We start from the raw sequence: 7515 nt of genomic DNA on the forward strand, positions 1-7515 counted from the left end.
CAGTTACTGGTTGGGGCATAGACTTGGATTACTGTGATATTGAATGGTTTGCCTCGGAAATGAACAGAGATCATTCTGTTGTTTTTGAGATTGCATCCAAGTACTGCATTTTGGACTCTTTTGTTGACCATGATGGCCACTCCATTTCTTCTCAGGGATTCCTGCCCGCAGTAGTAGATATAATGGTCATCTGAGTTAAATTCACCCATTCCAGTCCATTTCAGTTCGCTGATTCCTAGAATGTCGACATTCACTCTTGCCATCTCTTGTTTGACCACTTCCAATTTGCTTTGATTCATGGACCTGACATTCCAGGTTCCTATGCAGTATTGCTCTTTACAGCATTGGACCTTGCTTCTATCACTGGTCACATCCACAGCTGGGTATTGTTTTTGCTTTGGCTCCATGAACTAAAAAGCCTCTTGATGAAAGTGAAAGTGGAGAGTGAAAAAGTTGGCTTAAAGCTCAACATCCAGAAAACAAAGATCATGGTATCTGGTCCCATGTATTCATGGCTTAAAGCTTAAAGCTCAACATCCAGAAAACAAAGATCATGGTATCCAGTCCCATGCATTCATGGGAAATAGATGGGGAAACAGTGGAAACAGTGTCAGACTTTACTTTTTTGGGCTCCAAAATCACTGCAGATGGTGACTGCAGCCATGAAATTAAAAGACGCTTACTCCTTGGAAGGAAAATTATGTCCAACCTAGATAGCATATTCAAAAGCAGAGACATTACTTTGCCAACAAAGGTCCGTCTAGTCAAGGCTATAGTTTTTCCTGTGGTCATGTATGAATGTGAGAGTTGGACTGTGAAGAAGGCTGAGCGCGGAAGAATTGATGCTTTTGAACTGTGGTGTTGGAGAAGACTCTTGAGAGTCCCTTGGACTGCAAGGAGATCCAACCAGTCCATTCTGAAGAAGATCAGCCCTGGGATTTCTTTGGAGGGAATGATGCTAAAGCTGAAACTCCAGTACTTTGGCCACCTCATGCGAAGAGTTTACTCATTGGAAAAGATTCTGATGTTGGGAGGGATTGGGGGCAAGAGGAGAAGGGGATGACAGAGGATGAGATGGCTGGATGGCATCAGTGACTCAATGGACATGAGTCTGAGTGAACTTCGGGAGTTGGTGATAGACAGGGAGGCCTGGCGTGCTGCGATTCATGGGGTCGCAAAGAGTCGGACACAACTGAGCGACTCAACTGAACTGAACTGAAGCCTCCTTTCTAGAAGCACAGTCATATACGAGTACATTTTAAATTTATATATAGTTACATAAAAATGATCTTGGGACACTAAGTGTTTTTGTAACTTCCTTTCCTTAACATGTCATAGATAGTTCTGTGTCAATAAATATATGTACATATTACCATTTTTTAATGGATGTGTATTCCACTGTATAGATGCATCATGATTTATTTATGAAGGCTCATTTATGCTTTTTGCTAGGAACTGTTAGAGGGCAATTAAAAACTCATTCTCGGGACTTCCTTGGTGGTCCAGTGGTTAAGAACCTGCCTGCCAATGCAGGGGACACAGATTCAATCTCTGGTCTAGGAACTAAGATCCACATGCCGGGGGGCAGCTAAGCCCCTGTGCCACAACTACTGGCCCACTTGCTGCACCTCGTGAAGCTCGCACCCTAGACCCATGCTCCACAACAAGAGAAGCCTCCTCAATGAGAAGCACCTGCACCACAGCTAGAGCGTAGCTCATGCAGCAATGAAGACCCAGTGCAGTCAAAGTTAAATAAATAAAAATACAAAACAAAACAAAACTCATTCTCTGTTTTATTGCCAAATGTCAACCTAGTGAGGCAAGTACTATTAGACCTATTTTGCAGATGAGGTCATTGGAAGTCTGAGCAGCTTTATGACTCCCCCAGTGGGATACGGTAAGTGGAGAGTAGAGATTTGGGCCACATCTTCAGATTCTAAAGCTCAGGCTCTGGACAACATGTAGGCAAACCATAAAACTTAGTGAGACTGCTGCTGTTTAAGAAGCCTGAACAACACATTCGGGAGCATAGACGGGAAGAACGGTGCCCACCAAGGAGGGAGGGTGTTTGGGAAGCTTCCAGTGGAATCTGAAAAGTGACTACAATTTTTCTGGAAGGAATCTGTGGCAGAATGTCTAGTATCAATACAGACATGAAAGGGTACTTCTGTAGGATCAGTTCCAGCTTGTTACAAAACAGTTGCTTTTCTTCATGAGTAACATTTACCAATCACATAGACAATGCTTAACAAAGGGAAAGGCTAGAGAAATTCTCTGCCTAATAGTTTCAAGTACTTTTATAAATTGCCCTGGGGGGAGTTAGAGCTCAGTCAGTCTGGGAGGAACAGTATTGGTCAGTATTGCAGAGAAGAAAAAAAGCTACCAAAAGGGTTTCTGGAAGGTTAAATGGGTCACAGAGTAAGAAAGGCCAGCATTCAGAGTTCTGAGACACACAGAGAATCATCACACTAGGAAACCAGGCACAGGGAGCCCTAATTCCCTCTGAAGCAGGAACCCATTCGATAGATTCAAAACATATGTGTAACTTGCACATTGTAACCTCTAAAGGATTATGAATATTCAATTTGTGCTCTGTTGATCATGATGTATCTTGGGTTTTTATATGTGTGTGTGTTTTTAGATTTATTTTTAATTGGAGTAATATAATGTGCTTCCTGGGGCTTCCCAGGTGGCACAGCAGTAAAGAATCCACCTGCCAATGTAAGAGACACGGGTTTGATCCCTGGGTTGGGAAGGTCCCCTGGAGTAGGAAATGGTAACCCACTGCAGTATTCTTGCCTGGGAAATTCCATGGACAGAGGAGCCTGGCAGACTACAGTCCATGGGGTCACAGAGTCAGACACGACTGAGCGACTGAGCATACATGCATAATTGCTTTACAATATTGTGTTATGTAAGTTTCTGCTTTGACATCCCTAGAAGTGAGCAGTAAGACTGATGTTCTAAAACACAGACTGGGAACTCCAGCAAAAATACCCAATAGTTCCTGTTCTTTATCCATAAAGCTTTGCACTTATTTTGAAATATGTTCTCAAAGCTTGTAGAGTCATGCTGTGGGCAAATGAATCTCAAATAATTCTCTTTACAGTGTTTTCCAGGCAGGGTTTATATTACTGCTTTGTCCTTCTGCCTTTTGTAACCCTCTGTGTTCCTCTAATAACTCACTTGGCAGCCCTAAGCCATCCATCAGGCACTTGACAATTGGCCTGGAAAAGATGACTCAGGCCTTAGCTTTAAATGCCACTTTCTTCCTCCATAGCCAAGGCAGACTTAACCATAGAGCCTGGACTTAGCAAACATACCTATGTTTCATCTGTCTTTATTCTTGCAGAGATGGCCAGGAAAATGGGGATTCTGTCTCCTCAGTTAATAATGATAACTTATCTGATGCAGGGTATAGTGAGATGGTATCGATGGAGTTGTTATTCAATAGACCTTTGGAGGTGGTTGTTGTTTACAGCAAGCTAAAATGTCCCGTGTCTACCAAGCAATGGCCGAGAACATTGAGGAAGCCCAGGCCGGCTAGTAACTCTACTGTGCGGGCTCACTGAGTTCCTTAGAATGCAGTTAGAGTTGCTAATGTATACAATGAGATGAATACCCAGATTTTAAATAAGATTGCCCCTAGTTTACCATTTGCTTATCCTCAAAGCTCCCTCCCCGCTCCCCTGATTTGTGAGTGACCGTGTCTTGTTGCCGCTGCCTCTTACATGGTCTTCGAGTAGGGAGTTATTATTCAACTTTAGATATTTGAGATCATTATAAACTAAGGTAGAGATGTCTACATAAATGAAGTCCTTATTTTATTCACTGACTTACTTATCAACAGTTGCGGAGAACTTCTATGTAGCAGGCACTTTATTGTTTCAGCATATTTCCTGACCCAAAGGAAAAATCCAGCTTTGTGAGGATGGCAGAACTGGGGCAAAGAGTAACCCCTGTGTATGACCAGCAGGCTGTAGGAACCAGAGGAAGAACGAGCTAATTCGGCTGAGAATCAAAGGGGAAGATTTCCAAAGGAAAGCAAAATTATCAATAATGCTGTAAGGTAACATAGTAGTTTTCCAAAAGGAGCAGAAGGTCATTCTTGGTATCTTAAGATAAGTGTACTTTTCTGCTTATATTTTCTGTGACTATTTTATTATTATTACTTTGAGGCTTTGAGGGGGTAGTGAAGGGATCTGGAATTGTCACCATCAATTCTTGCAATTCTCCTTTCTCATTGAGTTTGTTTTAGTTATTGTCCTGATATAACCCAATTCTCACTCAAAATTCCCTTCCTTCCATGACACCCACTACGATGTTTTTAAAGCATATATCTTAGATCTGTATGCATATTGGAAAAGTATGGGCAGTTAATTCGTGTGTATGAGCATTTTAAATTGCATAAAACATATTGCACTGCAGCATATTTCCTCTAACTTATCTTAGGAAACACAGTTTGATTTTTAAAACCAGATTAAAAGTAAAATATGTAAAAATCATTTAAAATGGATGAAGACCCATTCTATCGTAAGACTGCCATGACTGACTTAATCCATCCTCTGTGGATGGTTAGGTTGTTTGCACTTTGCTTATCATGAAGAGTGCTGCTTTGAATATTCTTGTTTATGACTTTGGGTGCAAATGCATAAGCATGAATTACGGGTTCCAGTTGTTTTCCCCAATGCGGACACTGCACTATTTTTAAATTTTATCATTGTGGCTGTATTTGCATTTCACCATCACACTCTAATTTTCACACTGTCAGTATTCCTTCCGTTGTCAGTCATTATCACTTTCTGGTAACCAGATGTGGGACTGACCCCCTGCAAAGGAAGCTGTTCTCCACACTGACAGAGACAGCAGACACTTGCCATATTGTATTTTGCAGATGTGTTCAGACACCTGAGTTAACACGCATCTCTGGCCATTGTATTCAAATCCATGCTGCATCTCACCTCAGCTCCTCCTTTCTTTCTTGGACCTTACATCCCCATGATTTCATATTATAACAGTCCCAGACTATATAAAGCATCATATAATAGTCTTTGGTCCCAGACAGCCTGACATGAGATCACTGAGTTTAGTCAGCCTCTGTCTTAGATGAGGGTTCGACTACACTGACTCTTGTGACTCATCCTTAAACAGTGATCTAAGCCATGGCATTTAAAACACAGGAAACATTCAGCAAGGGTCAAACGCACCACTCAAGAGCAACAAGCGTGTACTGAGTGCTTTTATGACCCAGTCACTGTTCTAACTGCTTTAACATGCATTATCTCACCTAAGTCAGGAAGGTAATAATATTATTTACACTTTGCAGATGAGGGCCCTGTGACTCAGAAAGGTGACATATCTTGCCCAAAGAGCACAAAACTAGTAAGTGAAGGCACTCTGATTAGAGTCTTGCTTTTGTATGCTATACTCCCTCCAAATTGAGCACCCTGTTAGTATTCAAAATACAAGGGGGAAATTCAAATACACTCTTGGGACTTATCTTTCATTTACAGGCACATACAATTAGGGCCTATGGTATGAATTAGTTCAAACAAATTGGAAGAACTGAGGCTATGAACAAGGCTCTTATTGAAAAACTCCCTCAATTTCAGTTTTGTAGCCCTTATGCATGTTCTTAGAAACATTCATCTTCTAGGTTAAGATGGAACTCAGACTGAAGATTCTATAATCTTCAGTTGTCTACCATTGTTTAACAATCTGCTGTTGTCTAGCAGGAAACAGCCATCTGTAAATGTATTATTGAAGATTTTTTTGATTTTAAGGAGGGATCTGTTACCTTGAACAAACTTTTACATTTCAGAATTACTGCAATTCAGGGGAGTACTGAGGGTCAGGTGGAGCTTGGTTCAAAGGTGTGAATTGTTAGCTTACAACTAATTCAAAAAAAGGAAAAATATAAAAATATAAGTATTGTACAGTATAATTACAGCTAGTTTAAATTTATGTCAATTTCTGACTTCCATTGGAATATGAATGCTCATGGCTGTCAGATATTACCTGAAGTTACTTAAAGGGGTAAGTAAATTAAACCTACATAATTGAAAAGGGAATGTTCACACATTTTCCTAATTGTGTTCCATTAGGACAGAATTTTCATTTTTAGGAAATTAATTCCATTGAACTTGATGTTTAAGACAGAGAAGTGGAAAGAATCAAACCACTTAGCACTTAATTTTTTCAGGCCATTAGCAAACCCACATATCCTTCCTGTGATGTACTTGTATATTACATTCCCCATGCTTCCCCCATGGGAGATGAATCAGAAGATATCATGTGCCACTGAAGTCACAGAAAACAGAAACTCCAGCTGCTCAGACTTTGTTGTGCAGAGTTGTTGTTCAGTCACCAAGTCATGTCTGACTCTTTGCAGCCTCATGGACTGCAGCACACCAGGCCTCCCTGTCCCTCACCATCTCCTGGAGTTCGCCCAAGTTCACGTCCTTTGAGTTGGTGATGCCATCCAACCATCTCATCCTCTGTGGCCCCCTTCTCCTCCTGCCCCTCAATCTTTCCCAGTGTCAGAGTCTTTTCCAATGAGTCGCTCTTCATACAATGGCCACATCAGGTGGCCAAAGTATTGGAGCTTCAGCTTCAGCATTAGTCCTTCCAGTGAGTATTCAGGGTTGATTTCCTTTAAGATTGACTGGTTTGAGCTCCTTGCTGTCCACGGAACTCTCAAGAGTCTACTCCAGCACCACATTTCGATGGCATCACTTCTTCGGTGCTCAGTCTTCTTTATGGTCCAACTCTCATATCTGTACATGACTACTGGAAAGACCATGCTGCTGCTGCTAAGTCGCTTCAGTCATGTCTGACTCTGTGCAACCGCATAGACGGCAGTAGACCTTTGTTACATTGTCTAGGTTTGTCATAGCATTCTTTCCAAGAAACAGTCATCTTCTAATTTCATGACTGTAGTCACCATCCACAGGGATTTTAAAGCCCCCAAAGAAGAAATCTGTCACAGCTTCCACCTTTTCTTCTATTTGCCATGAAGTGATGGGAGCTGATGCCATGATCTTGAGGTTTTTTTTTAATATTCAGTTTTCAGCCAGCTTTTTCACTTTCCTCTTTTGCCCTCATCAAGAGGCTCTTTAGTTCCTCTTCACTTTCTGCCCTTAAAGTGGTATCATCTGCATATCTGAAATTGTTGATATTTCTCCCGGCAATCTTGATCCCAGCTTGTAACTCATCCAGCCCTGCATCTCGCCTGATGTGCTCTGCATATACGTTAAATAAGCAGGGTGACAGTGTACAGCCTTGTGTACTCCTTTCTCAATTTTGAACCAGTCAGTTGTTCCATATAAGGTTCTAACTGTTGCTTCTTGACCTGCACACAGGTTTCTCAGGAGACGGGTAAGATGGTCTGGTATTCCCATCTCTTGAAGAGTTTTGTGATCCATACAGTCAAAGGCTTTAGCGTAGTCAATGAAACAGAAGTAGATGTTTTTCTGGAATTCCCTTGCTTTCTCTATGATCCAGCAAATGTTGGCA

Source organism: Bison bison, unplaced genomic scaffold, assembly GCF_000754665.1.
Source record: "Bison bison bison isolate TAMUID 2011002044 unplaced genomic scaffold, Bison_UMD1.0 scf7180017864043, whole genome shotgun sequence".
NCBI classification, from domain to species: domain Eukaryota; kingdom Metazoa; phylum Chordata; class Mammalia; order Artiodactyla; family Bovidae; genus Bison; species Bison bison.